General features: G+C 36.9%; 1 long non-coding RNA gene across 1 annotated transcript; it reads left to right on the top strand.

The window, feature by feature from the left end:
* Positions 1-98: 98 nt before the first annotated feature.
* On the top strand, positions 99-11,270 carry LOC148413151 (uncharacterized). Its single transcript, XR_015867717.1, has 3 exons — positions 99-767; positions 3,912-4,055; positions 10,433-11,270. It is a non-coding gene; the product is annotated as an uncharacterized LOC148413151 (long non-coding RNA).
* The last annotated feature ends 3,441 nt before the right edge of the window (positions 11,271-14,711 follow it).

Consider the following 14,711-nt stretch of genomic DNA (forward strand, 5'->3'; position numbering starts at 1 on the left):
ACCGTGGCATTACAAAGAGTAATGTTATAAAACAGGCAGCTAATATGTCCTCCTCCCATCTGTCTCCCTTTCTCTGTGTTCCATGACGCAAAGCCTGAGTGGGAGTGGATAAACCTTCTGCTCCCTGAGAGGACTGAGTGGGCTGCTGCCATCCGCTGTGCACGGACCAGAGTTTGAGGCAGAGATGGAGGACAATAGAGAAAAGAGGAGGAGAAAGGGGGTGGGGTGGATGCATCTATGGGGACACATCTGAATAAGAGTGAAGTGGAATGGGATAGAATTAGGAAAGGCCAGTGATTGAATAATATTAAAGTATTTTGTAGTATATGCAAAAGAATGAGGAGACATGCAAAACAATCCGGGCTGATGAGAAACGTGTCTCCCAACGGCAGTATGATTAAGAAACTGGACACGGGCAGGCAGCATCTTTGCAAACCTCTCAAAGCCATCTTAAGAAAGACCTCAGAAAGCCATGGTTCTAGCTGGTTATATGTTAGAATTAGATTGTGTCCATCATTCAGAATACCAACAAACAGCACCCGAGATAAGTACGTATAATACAGTCGTGGTCCGTCAGAGCCAGCAAGGCCTTCTCTGCTGGCCGAACATAACTTGACATCGTTGTCATAAAAACGATAGAAAATAATTTATTGTTGAAACTGAAATGCACAGACAAACTGTACAACCAAGTCATTGAAGTCTCCTTGAGGAAAGAAAGAAGAATGGATTTTGTGTTGAATTAAGTGTTTTAGAAGACACCCGATTTGGTGAGTTGTAAGCATTTATGTATTTTTTCATTTCATTCCATCTTGGTCATTTTATGATGTTCATATTCAATTCATTCATTGTTATTAATTGTAATTGTAATTAATTGTCATTAATTATTTACCTTTGTAAATAAATTAATTATAATTAATTATAATTATTTACCATTGTAAATAAATAAAATTATGTTCTTATATTAAACTACGGTTTGTAATTTAGCGTACAATCGTGTTAAAGCTTTCTTGCTCCTGGTGGACTCAGTAAACTTTGTGGACGAATAATTTTAAATTCCCTTTTATTTTTAATTTTTGACAGTATCACGTATAGTGATCAATTTTAATTGCTGATGTGGCTTTATTGATGTTTAAATGCTCCAGGAAATAGCCTGTGTTGTACACAATTGAGATGATGCAATGCCCAGTAATGCACACGTGTGTGCTTCTGAGAGGTATTCATTCAAGTCGGACATATATATCCGTCGATTTCTTATAAATATGGTGGTAAACCTATAAGCATCCATGCATGTTCAAGCTGTTGAAGATAGGATGTTGCTATAAGCAGGCAATTAATAAAAACATTTTTTTAAAAAACTTCTACATACCATCTTTCTGCATGAATATCTGATTCTACAACCTGCGGTTTATAGTCTAGTGCGGCTTATCCATTATCCATGACAATTTTTTTGCCTAATTTTTACTACCGCTGTTGTAGTGTAGTTATAGTATGACTTATAGTCCAGGAAATATGGTATAAGAATTAATGAACTGGCTTTTATGATATTTGTGTGCCCATAATAATAGCATCAACATCAACAGTGCTGGTCTCCTCCTACTACACATATGGGACAACGAGCGCTTACTCCCACCTATGAGAGCATTGCTTTTAACACCAGCAAGCAAGCTAATAACAGAAACTGAAATATTATACTGTATTGGGAAGCTCTAGCGAGGAAATTGCATCATGATGTGACTAATTGTGACAAGATTCTTAAAGTTGTGTGACCACAACCAACCCAGTTTGTTCATCATCTTTTGTTATGATGCAACTTAAAAAGCACAACTTTAATTGGAGAGAGTCCTCAAGGGAAACTTGAGTGAAAACATAATTGCATTTATATGTGCTGCGCCCCTACTTGTCAAGTCTAAACACGGCATTGTTTTGACAATTGACTGTTGACCATTAAGCAGTGAAATCCACCAGGTGTTTTTTCCCACCTCAGCCATTTTGCCACATGCTGTCAACTGGAAATGACATCACAGTTACTCAGTACTCTGGTAAAACCCAGTCTCTAACCCTGACCTTGCATGAACAAACTCCATGGCTGAACCCGCTGATGGATAAAACATGATGGGTTTTGCTCCATATTCTGCATATGCAATATTCCGATAATCTGTATACCATGTTTAAACCAGTGGTGCTGCATAGAGGATTTAATTGTTAGGAAAATATTTGATGACTTCAGGTTTACGAATCTGAAATGAAAACAAATGTGTTCATGCAGTAAGACAATGCAAAGTGATGAAAAATTGAACTACCATATTTTTCAGACTTTAAACCGCAGTTTTTTTTCTCATTATTTGAGCCCTGCAGCTTGTAATCCAGTGCTGTTTATGAGCACTTTTTTTTTTTTCTAGCCACCAGTAGGCAGTCCACCATTAAAACAAATGTGTTTATTATGTTTCGTTTTGTGGAAACACTAGGAAATAGAGCTGATAAGAGGTGACTTTATTCAAATAGAGTTTTAAAAATATAGTATTAAAAGACATAAATTACATATAAAATGAATTAGATGTTGAATGAAAGCTTATGAGATGTAACGTAATAAATTATTGTATATTGTAATTATTTGCAATTTGTTGATATGTTGAGACTGTTGCTATAAGCGGGCAGTTAAAAAAATTTGAATAAATATCACCAAAAAATGTGTTAATTTTCTATATACCATCTTTAATATCGTAAATATCTGCTCTTATGACCTGTGGCTTATAGTGCGACTTATCCGTGCCTTTTTTTCATTATTTTGCTCAATTTTGCTGGTGCAGTTTATATACGAGTGCGGCTTAGGGTAAAAAAAAAAAACAAAAACACACAAAAAAACAAAACAAAACGGTAATTGTGACCAATGTTTGTTTTCTCATCCCGGTTTGAGCCAGTACATGTATACTAATAAGTCTTGAGCCTCATGCATCGCCTCCAGTCTGCTAAGGCCTGATTATAAAATGTCTGTAAAATATTTTTTTATCGTGTGAGTCATAGTTAATTTTCTTGTGAGTCATAGTTAATTTTCTTCCGCTAATTTCCCAGATGGTCAAAGTTGACAATCAAAAAAAAAAGTCATTTAAAGGGACACTGTGTAAGATTTAGACTGTTTTTCATTTAAAATTAAATGATTATAAATTTAAAAACAACTGGTAAATAAATTTGTTCTTGATGACCAACTCTATATTTTAAATATAACCGTAGGTCTAGTTATTAAATTATATTACATGAGGGGTGGGGGTGTGCGTTTGTTATAGCTACGGACAATGGTCAATGCAGCACCTCAAGCACCTCCTGCTGTCTTAATAAAAAACAGTCTAAATCTTCCACAGTGTCCCTTCAAATTGCTCAACATATATGAACGCAGAGTTGCATTAATCCTATGATTGAATATTATATATTGATTGTGACGTGAGACAGAACAATAGCCATCAGTAAATGACCTGAAGCTGTTGTCTTACTTCCAAATAGGAGCTAATCGTTGCATCAAGTTTCTTTTTGTTTATAATAATAAAGTTTTTCTCTCAATTAAAATCTCCTCCTTAAATCTTCAAAAACTATTACTTTATTTTTCATCAGTCTTGATGCCATGTGTCTCTCACTGGTCAGTTTGGGTGCAAGATTTTTCTTGGGGTTGGTTACATGATGGTGTGTGGTCGATTGTGTTTGTTATCTGGATTAAACCACACTAACAACACAACTATCAGTGTTTTCTATCTCTTTGTATGAGGTCTCTCACGCTTCAAAAATATGATATGTGTTTAAAAGGCTGTCGCTTAGGAAAGTCTTTTGCCTTGGTCTTGCATTGGTGGCTATTTTGCAATTTGGCTAAATCCAGCTCTGAGGTAACAAGTGACACCTTCTGTTTCCATGCTTCCGGTCGCTAGGCAACGTCAGCAATCATGCCATCGCCAAGAGAGGAAGAGAGGAAGTAGCACCCTGTGGCCCACCTGCCTCCATTCATCCTGGCGATGCTAGTGAGGCGTCGTCGCTCATTCACCGAAGCGTTTCCATATTGAGCGAGTGACGAGGTTTGCCACAGCATGCTGTGCTTCCTGTTGCTTTCATTTTATTAGTAGGATTTCACCGTTGGACTCCGGGCAATAGATTGTAAAGGATTTCTGTGTGAACACACTGATTGTCTTTTCCGCAGCACATTGCTGCCCTCTGTTGTTCTCCCCAACGCTCTCATATCAGTTTAAGACAAGAAAATCACAAATGTCTATAAGAAAATTGCCTCATGTCAAGGCAACAAGTAAACATACGGTGTAGTATCAAGATTAAAGTCGAGGTGGAAATCTCTTAACTAGATTTATTTTATAATGAAATGGTCTTTCAAGTGTAAACTCTCCATTGTCATCATGTATGTACATGTACAAATTAGCCTTTAATCCAACGTCCGGGCCGTATGATTGCAGCTGCGCGAGACTTCAAAGGAAAGGGCTAACTGCTTACTTACTGTACAGTGTATAAGGTTTAGACATTTAAGATTGAAGTAAATATGTAAATATGTAAATATGTGTATATATATATATATATATTAGCATGACGACTTTTCACATTTTAAATAAAGTAAATAATTTTTAAATTTGAAAAGTGGGAGCACGAGTTTTACTTTTCGCGGGGACATTCCGGTCCACAATTACTGCGAAAAACGAGGAATAATTGCAATCCATATTGGTGACCCTGCTCGGTCTCACCTTGAAGAGCAAGGTAACCAATGAGGTGTCAGGACCTGTCCATCAAACTTTCACAGCAACACAGAAATGTGAAATAATTCTTTAAATAGATAAATAATTATACCTCTATTTTAAATGTAATAATTAGTAATTTAATTAACAACATGTTTAAAGAAACATTGATTTATTTAATTTCATATTTAATTAATCAATAAAATATTCATTTAATTAGTGAAACATTTAATAATAAATGACAAATTTATTTACCGGTAATTATTTAATGGTACATTCAATCATTTAATAAAGGCGCTTTCTGTCCTCCAAAATTTACAAGGTATGCGTGCATGCATGTGCATTTTTTAAACCTGATACTTTTTGTGTGATGATAGTGTGTTACATTCTCCTGAATGTAAGCAGGCACTTTGCAAAATTTGCACACACATCGTGTTTTTCTTCAATGTCTGTTAGGCTTTGCCTTGGATTTGGTGGGCTTGAGAGTTTGTATTTGGCAAACTGTCGGCCCAGGAATCTGTCTGGGTCACTGTGGTAACCATGCTTTTGCATGGATTTCTTCCAACGAAATTGAAAAATTACGTTCTCCTAAGTTTTTGGTCCTGCACATTTACAGAAGCACGAATAATATTTCTCATCCATCCAAGCCATTTAATTTCCAATGCATTCGATATTATAATACTGAACTAGTCCAAATATGATCACTTGATTTACAGAAGCACTATGCTACGTGACATTAGCTAGCTAGCAATTTAGCTCTTTGCACCACAGACTCCCAAAAGTTCAGGAGAATTTGAGTGCATCCGAATCGGAAACCTCTCATCTGACGAATTGGGATTTTCTGAATTTGTCAACAGATTTTTCATCAGAAGACGTTGAATCTTTTGACCATCAATGCTTATCATGCACCAGCTTTCGATGATGTAGACCCCTAAGTCTGTCGCGTATTAATCAACCCAATCACTTGCATTTTTGCCATTCTCTCTAGGCCTTCCTCGTCCTCTTGGGTCCTCCCCCTCGCCTCGCAACTGCATGCCCACACTGTTCTTCTTCTTGGCCTGGGTGATCATGTTTCTTGGCCAGTGGGGACAACACTGTCCTTAAATGGTCACAGTTAATCACTGCTCTGCTCAATCGGGTTCATATTAAGAGGAGTACTGGCAATGGGTGTCATCTATCCATTAATTTAAAAAAATGAATAAATTAAAAGAAAATGAATTCTCAAATAACATCACAATTTTACATGATGAGAATTCTTGACAGTGGAAAGGAAGGGGGGTAAAATCTCATCCCAGGGATACTTGCACCCAAATTTGAGATTCGCTGCTCTACAACACATAATCATTTATCAGTTGTAATAGCACTGTTCACCACTCATGGGCAGGCATTACTTAGTAGCATCGCTCCCAATTTGTATCCGTTAGAGAAGAAGAAAATATAACGCTAAATGTATATTGCTATGGTCCATGTGGCATTTTTGAGTTGTTCAAGTTGACACACTCTTCGAATATGGAAAAAAGAAACCCGAGAGTAGAGAGTTGTAGAGACTAAGTATGGTAACGTTTGTCATCGTTTGGTATGTTTTGGTGTGTAACATTGTTGCAATGCAATGATTTACAGTAAATACTGAAAATGCTGTATACAATATTGCATTGTAATTCCTGTTCCAGGCTATTACCTGGAAGCAAGATGACAAAAATATCAGAGATATGTGTGGCGGTAACATTTTAAAAGTATTGCATTGATATACTGTACTCCAAATTCCAAAGAAATGACCCCCCCCCAAATGTCAGGAATAAAATAATTTTGTTGAAATTGCTGTAACGTTCTGACTTTATTAGTAATTTGTTGCAGGAAAGAGCTTGTATCTGGAAGAAATTTGCACTTAGAGGCACACAAATAAAAAGCCTTCAAAATGCACTGAAAATGTATTTCACTCTCCTGGGTCATCAAAGTCAATTAATGATAACCACTCAGATGTACATAAATGAAGTACTCAGACAGTAATTGCCCTTTAATTTCACTTTTGAAACTGACTGCAGGGACATAAATCAAGGTTGAGTCCCCTGAAAGAGACATCAATTGACCTCCATTGAGAGCGTCACCACTCTTTTCTGCAAGTATAGACATGACTTGAATAATAAGCAAAAATCTCTAAACATGCGACTGAAAAAAAATCTGCTTGCCAAAGTCAGCATGCTGTGACTGCCATATGATTAAAAAGTTTGCACAGCTGTGTTTAACGTTCCATCCTTTAACAAGGCCTTGCAGTTGGGAAATGAAATTGTTAGTTGAGTCTTGAGGGCAGAAACGTAAGAGGCAGGACAATGCAGGACATAAAAGCCTTTTCATTTCTGTCTCAGAATCTAGCAAACATATACATCAAGACTTAAAAAAATTGAATGGAATATAGGGTTTGATCAGAACATAGTTGAAATTTTGAAAGCTAGACCTAAAATGTATTTTTTAGAACAAGACAGCACAAACAAACAGCACAACATGTAAAAAAGAAGACCATACCCCAAACATCTGCTACGCATTGTCATGGTACCGTCACACCCATACATATGCTCAAGTTAAATATCAGGCTAACAAGGACAAGATAAAAAATAAAAGTCCAAAAATAAAATAAATATACAAAAAGAAGAGAAAGAAATTATGGACGAATGATCAGTCTTTAAAGTGCAGTCAGGGCCTCCCTATAAAAAGACTACAGATGGCAAAATAGTGTGTCTAAGAGTGCAAAAGGTTTCAAGTGTGCAAGCAAGAGGAAAATGTTCTATTTTCATTTTTCAAGGGCATCCACAAAGCCATAGCAATGTTTCTTTTTTTTTGTGTGTGTCCACAGGTTTTGAAAACAATATGACCAGTTGAAGTACTATGAACTACTGCACTACCATTTACCGGAATTCTTGAAAGTCTTTGCTCAAAATGAGTTAACTCACATTCACAGAACACGTGATTTTCACACTGATTTGCATATTCGTCATACTGTTGCATGTTATACAAGCCTGCAAGTTTCCATACCTTTACATTGTAATCTCATTTTTTTTGTTCTGACGTATGTAAATCAATATTTGAACTTCATATTTAATGAATTGGATATTCCAAATTGAGAACAGCTATAAACCTTTGAAGTAGATATCATGTGGGAACTTTAGGATTCCAGAAACAAGCAACCTTGAAGGAGGGGTGTCTTCTTTCACTAATTAAAGGGCAATACATATTGAATAGTAGCAAATACACACTACTACTCGGAATGGAATAGGACTCCTCCTCCGCCATTTGTCTACTGTCACTCCACATACATTTTTTTCTTGTTTTTGGTAAAAACGGAAGGGAAGAATTGAAAGTTTACAAGGCATATTTTTTGGGTGAAAATGGAACGGAAGAATTGAATGTTTACAAAACATATTAAAACATAGTCACAGAGAATAACCAGTTAAAAACCCCATTTATTTGCTGTCTTAAAGTCCAGGCTGCAGTGTTTTTATTTATTTATTTTTTTCAAGTTTTGGATTTTTATTTCCGCTCATGTGTGGATCAGCATTTGGATTGCACTCTACCAGACGTTTAAAGAAAAGTTTTCAAGGTTTTTCACTGCATTTTTCCTACACTAGGATATGTTTAACGCAGCATGCACGAAGCTCAAAAAACACAAGGTGAATCATTGCCACGAAAATCTGATCTGACAAGAAATAAAGCTAACTGGGAAATTATGGCAATGCCACAAACCATTGACTATTTTTCATTAGTCACATGACTATACAGACATCTTGGTGACGCAGTGACTAGCACGTCCCCTCACAGTTTTATGGACCCGAGTTCAAATCCTGCGCGCTCCGGCCTTCTTGTGTTGTTTACCTGTTATCATTTAAGCTAATTTTCACAAAGCAATGTATGCAATCAACATTAGTGTTTACCGCAATGAATGGGGGGTTCAGTGATTTCATAAATTTTCCTCAGTTTTGAATAAAATAGACAATAAGTAGCACAGACTGCACCTTCTTGGCCACGCTCATCTAAATTAGCTTTTTGACATGGAGTCCTCCATATTGCAGCACGATTTAAAAGTGTCAAAAAAATACAGCTGTAAGCTTCAAGAAAGATTTTGGACTTCTTTTCTTCGACTGAAAACAAACAGCAAGTATTTCTCGCTTGTAGCTCTGGCAGCCAAGAAAATGTTGATGTGCCAGTACTACAGCCAGGTCTCTTTCACTATTTTTTTTTTTTTAATTGCAATGACCTTTTTCTTTTCTGTTTTTTTAAAGTGTCTGTGGTGAATCATTCCTAGCATGAAAATGGCACGTTGCTGCAAAAATTTCTGGATTCACATTGGTTCTTAAAGTGCAGCTTTATATAGTTGTAGAGCATGAATAAAGAGCAAACAAAAAGGAAGAAATTCTCTGAAGAGCCAAATGCAGTCTCACAAAGAATCTACGCAAGCAGTGACTTGGGGTAAGACATATTGCAGAGGTACATTTGTAGTTCTTTGACACTTTGAAACCATTCAAAAACTGCAGGAAAAGTACTTTTTTTAAATATAGTTGGACTGTATTAAAAAGTGTTATTCTTTGTTCCCAAAGAGATGGGAAAGAAAAAAAAAATTCTAAATGCGAAAGACATTTTTGGTCAGCAATGGGCATGAGAAAATGGTCCAAGTCTTACAACATCTTTTTTTTAATTGATTTGCAAATAAAGTGTTTGATTTGCATCCTTACAATTTCATCATATTCATCATATTTTTTTTCTGATTTTAAATATTAATTATTTTGCCATGATTTTTGACCAAAATTCAACATTTTTCATCCAAATATTCATCCTCGGTGAGGCCACATTATACCCAAAGTTTATTTAATGGAAGCAGAGTCGTGAGCATCAATGCTGCAGCCAGTGAAGAAAGTGTATAGTAGCCCCCCCAAAATATGAATAAACAAATAAGATTTTTTTTCTTTTAAATCACAGGGGACACAGAGACGAACAGCCATCCATGCACCCAATCACACCTATGGACAATACAGTATGTCCAATAGACCCGCCATCCATGTTTTTTGGAGTGTGGGAGGAATCCAGAGTGCCCGGAGAGAAGCCACGTGGGCTCGGGGAGAACATGCAAACCCCGCACAGGAAGGCTAGAGCCAGCTATATTCAAACTCTGGTCCCTTAACTGTGAGGAAGACGCACTAACCAGGGCGCCACCAAGCTGCCGCTGGTTTACAACTTATTTCGGATGTTGGTAACTTGTTTTCTGAAATGTTAACGTTAATGCTAACGTTAGCAGCTAACCTACATCATTGTTAAGTGTTTGGCGCATTGTCTAACATGACCTTTGTATGCTTCATCTTGATACACATTGACCAGAACTATTAATAGACTAATATCAGTAGCAAATGTACAGTGAAAATTAGCGCTAGCTTAACCTTCTCATTATTGCTAGTCGTGACAGAGATTTTGTTGACAAGGTTTCGAAATGCTGGTGGCATATATATATATATATATATATATATATATATATATATATATATATATATATATATATATATATATATATATATATATATATATATATATATATATATATATATATATATATATATATATATATATATATATATATATAATTCAGGCTTCACATGTAAATCAAATGTTTGATTATGTAAGTATTAGTATCATTGCATAAGTCTTTGCTTTGAATGAGTTTTTCAATCAATGTACAGGAAACAGAAGCCTGGGAAGTTGAAAATATACTCTTCACAAAAGATGGCGCCCACACTTTCCACCAGTGGGTCAGTGGGTGAGGGAAGAGTGGACGGGAGTGGTGACAAGAGGAGAAGCTGTGGCCTAATGCCGCCATCCAGGGGAGCGCGTGGGCGACACCACAGAGAGAATGAGGAAGACAAGGACCTCCAAGGCCAAGCAGGTCGAGGCGTGCAGTATATGCAGCTAAAAATGGACATGATGACGCTCAACAGTTCGGCCTATTGATTTGTCAGCTGCTATTTCAGCAGTGTTAAACAACAGATGAAGGAGACGGAAACTTGACATCATCGGCTCATATCACTTGCCCCCACATTTTCTCTGATTGTGCAATCACCTGGGTGGACTCAAACATGGTTTCCTGTGTACAGTGGGCCATATTTGGTAACAAGAATGCATCTACTGCCTGATGACTGCTTTCACTGTATTGACGGGGATGGGATTTTTTCGGTCACAGTACTCCAATTTTTCAATTCAATGTAGCGATATACAGAGGGAGAAGTAACACATAAAAGGGTAAATAATATTAGTATTTCCCTTTCCTTTTGTTGTTATCATTGAAGTAGCTAGCAGGACAATATTCTGTGGTGGTAAATATTGGATTTCCTCAAAATTGTCCGGTTAAATCAGCGCTAAGAATAATTTTCTATATTCCACTGATATACCCAGCATGGGTTTTCTAAAAAGTTCCTCAACTCCTATTTCTAACCAGCAGAACCCAACATTAACTTCAAATTTGTTCATGGGCCAAATAATTTTGATTACATTTTTAATTATACAAATGCATTTTCTGTCTTGGAACTCACTCTCATCCCTCAAATAAAGTCACTATTCATTTATCATACAAAAGATCTACTTTATTTTCTCATCTCCACTATGAAGAGTAATTTATCTTGTCTGTGTGCATCATAGAGTTTTATGGAACATAAACGTCTTTGCCTACAAACATAATGAATGAACCAACTTTGTTTTCTTGCAATACGGGCGGACCTCTTCCTTATAATGCCACACAAGAATGAACAAACACCCCTCACACCCAAGCTCTCTACCACAAATGAAAACAAGTATAACCTGTTACCCTCACGGTCACGTTATCTATGCCGTATCAACAAAGTGCCGCTAAAGAGTAGAAAAGCGCACTCTTCATACTTTACTGATGTCATTAATTTGAAAACATTTGAAAAAAATTGTACTTTATTGACTTTAAGTATAAATACCTGATTGGCACTGTAATTTTGACCATGGCAAATAGGCTTGTTTGAACATTTCTTTTCTTCTAGTTTTTTTTTTTTTTTTTTTACAAATAAAGCTATTAATGGGGGTCCTTACCTTATTCCTAGAGGTCGTATTAAAAACAGTATTAAAAAAAAATCAGTCTGACAAAGGTGCCGAAAAGATTAGGGACAACCTTTTTGAAAAGGATCTTTGAAAAATCCAATTATTCATTGCTTCAGAGGGCATACTTATGATGCCCTCATGTGGCCAAATACAGTATATCAATGCCAAGACGTTGAACCAGGACGATCCAAAAATTTATTTGAGAAGCATAAACCTTGACAATATAGAACTGGTGGAAGGCCCTTTGTCTTCGGGTCATTTTTCATTGGAATTTAAATTGCTATACAAAAAAAATAGGTTTGGCAGTCTTAATTCTTCTGGACTTGTTGCCTATATAAAGTTGTAAATTGGATTTGCATTTAGTGAGACCTGGAGTCAAGCCACAGGTTCCTTGGAAAGTTTACCAGGTCAGTGACCTGAGGGTTAAGTTGGAAAGCTTCTCAGTCAAGCCAAAAATGAGCTGAAGACGCAACAAGCAGCTCTCTGCCGCAAAAGGAAAATGTAATTTTAATGACTATAAAACCATTCATGCATGAAACACAAAATGCTCGAAATGCAAGATCAGTTCTAATCCAATTTACACACAATGTAGACAACATTAGCACTCTCAATATATTGTTTATCCTATTTGCTCAAACGAAATGTCTTCTATAACTCAAAGTATTTTTCACCAATGTTAAATATAACCAACACAGCAAACAAAAATTTCACATTTCACATGAATGAAATGAAATCTATAAAAGCACTTTAATTTGACAAACTCCACAATCAGCATCTAAAAGGCACCTAACTTGTTTTCTGGATTTGGTACAGTGATCTTCTGTATGTACTATATTACTGGAGAAGATTCAATTCGTATCAACTAACCAGAGGGCAGAAAAATGCAGATATCCCAAAATGCATATATGCAAGTGTGCACATTGTGTCTGTTGAACATGTTATTTCATCAGGGAGTGGGGGTTCCAACTTGAAATTTCTTCATCTTCTTTTAAAAATTGAAATTGTACCTCATTAGGTGCCCCTTTTGATGTTAAATTGAAGCTGAATAAAGTTTGACTTAGTTGCTTTACTGGTTTGTATGTGGCATCACAATGGCACGATGGCTCGCTGGCCCACAGGGGTGGGCAATTTCGGGCCTTGAGGGCCGGGGTCCTGCATATTTTCCAGTTTTCTCTCTCAAACGCAGCTGATTCAAATGATTAGGATTATTTTCAAGGTCTAGCAGAGCTTGTTGATGAGCTAATGGTTTAGATCAGGTGTGTTGGGGAGAGAAAAATGGAAAACATGCAGGACAACGGCCCTCGATGGTCTGGAATTCCCCACCCTTGGTTTAGCACATACACCTCACACGCGTGGTCATGGGTGGAGTTTGCATGTTCCCCCCATGCCGACGTGGGTTTTCTTTGGGAACGCCATAGATAGTTCCCTCCCCAAACCTAAAACATGCACACTAGGTACTGTATATTAGTTGATCAAAATTGTCCCTAGCTGTTGTTATGATTTGTGGGTGCGAACGGTTGTTCGTCTCTGTGTGTGCCCTGCAATTGGTTGGCAACCAGTGTGAGGTGTACCAAACCTACTGCCTGAAGACAGCTGGGATATGCTCCAGCAAACCTGCAAAAATTGCAAAAAAGCTGCTTAAAGGATGGATGAATGGTTTGTTTCCCCTCAATGTGCACAACTGTACCTTATAACCTGACATATAACACAGTGCACCTTATGAAAATTTCCAAAAACAAATCTCTTAACTGAGACTGTGTCTTATAAATCTGGTGCGCTATATAGTCCAAAAAATATGGTATTTATTGAGTGTTGTAGTACTAGTTGAAAAAGTATCCTTTGTTTTGTCTACTTGTATTGTACTGCCTACCCGTGGCCAGGTCATGCTCCCCAAAGGAGCCTAAGTGAAATTGATCATGATACTCAAACTACAAATACATCACAGGAGTCAAACTCCGGTCCTTGAGGGTTGGTATCCTGCATGTTTTTGATGTTTCACTTCACAATCAGAGTTGTCTTGCTTTGTCTCGTCCTGCAGGATTGTTTTGTCATACGCTGCTACTTATGTTTTGTCTTGGGGTACTCTTGCCGTACCTGGTTTTCATTTTTAGTTTAGCAACACTAGGCAAAGTAGCCCTAACATACTGCACATTACTATTGTTAAGAATCTAGTTTTAGGATTGTCTCGTCTTGCGCACCTGCAATTTGTTATTGTACATGTAAAACACAGAGGATAGTGTGAAACGCACTTTTGTTTTCTTTGTATGTTAAGCACATGTGAAGGAATTGACAATAAAATTGACTTTGACTTGCAAACACACCTGGCACAAATTATTTTGAAGATTTTTCAAGGTCTTGCTTAGCTTGCAGATGAGCTAATCATTTGAAGCAGGTGTGTTGGAAAAAGATACCTGGAAAACATGCAGGATATTGGCCCTTGAGGACTGGAGTTTGACACCAGTGAAGTACTGTACATAAACATGTATAATGGTACGTACTACTGTTATAATAAAACATACATGAGATTTTGTTAATTTTTGAGTAGGGACCGGAACAGATTTATGTACTTTCTATTTATTTCAACAAGGGAAGATGATGCGTTGTGTAGTACCAGCTAATCACAGACAAATCACCATTTGAACGTAGCATACAGTCACGCTCGCACAAACACGCGCGCGCGTGTATGCGCACACACACACACACACACACACATACACTTGAGGTAAACAAACATTTGAAGCAAATGACTCAACATAGCAAAAGGCTATTGACAGAAAAATTCAAATTCTTTGCATTGGTAATTATGTACTTGTTTCCTTAATCGTGATTATACATTGAGTGCTGCATTCTTATTTGTAAGATCAATGTAAGCGTATTTAAAATGAGTATCCAAGATAACTT

The sequence above is a fragment of the Hippichthys cyanospilos genome, chromosome 14 (genome assembly GCF_059441005.1).
Source record: "Hippichthys cyanospilos isolate Australia breed blue-spotted pipefish chromosome 14, RoL_Hcya_1.0, whole genome shotgun sequence".
In the NCBI taxonomy this organism is placed as follows: Eukaryota; Metazoa; Chordata; class Actinopteri; order Syngnathiformes; family Syngnathidae; genus Hippichthys; species Hippichthys cyanospilos.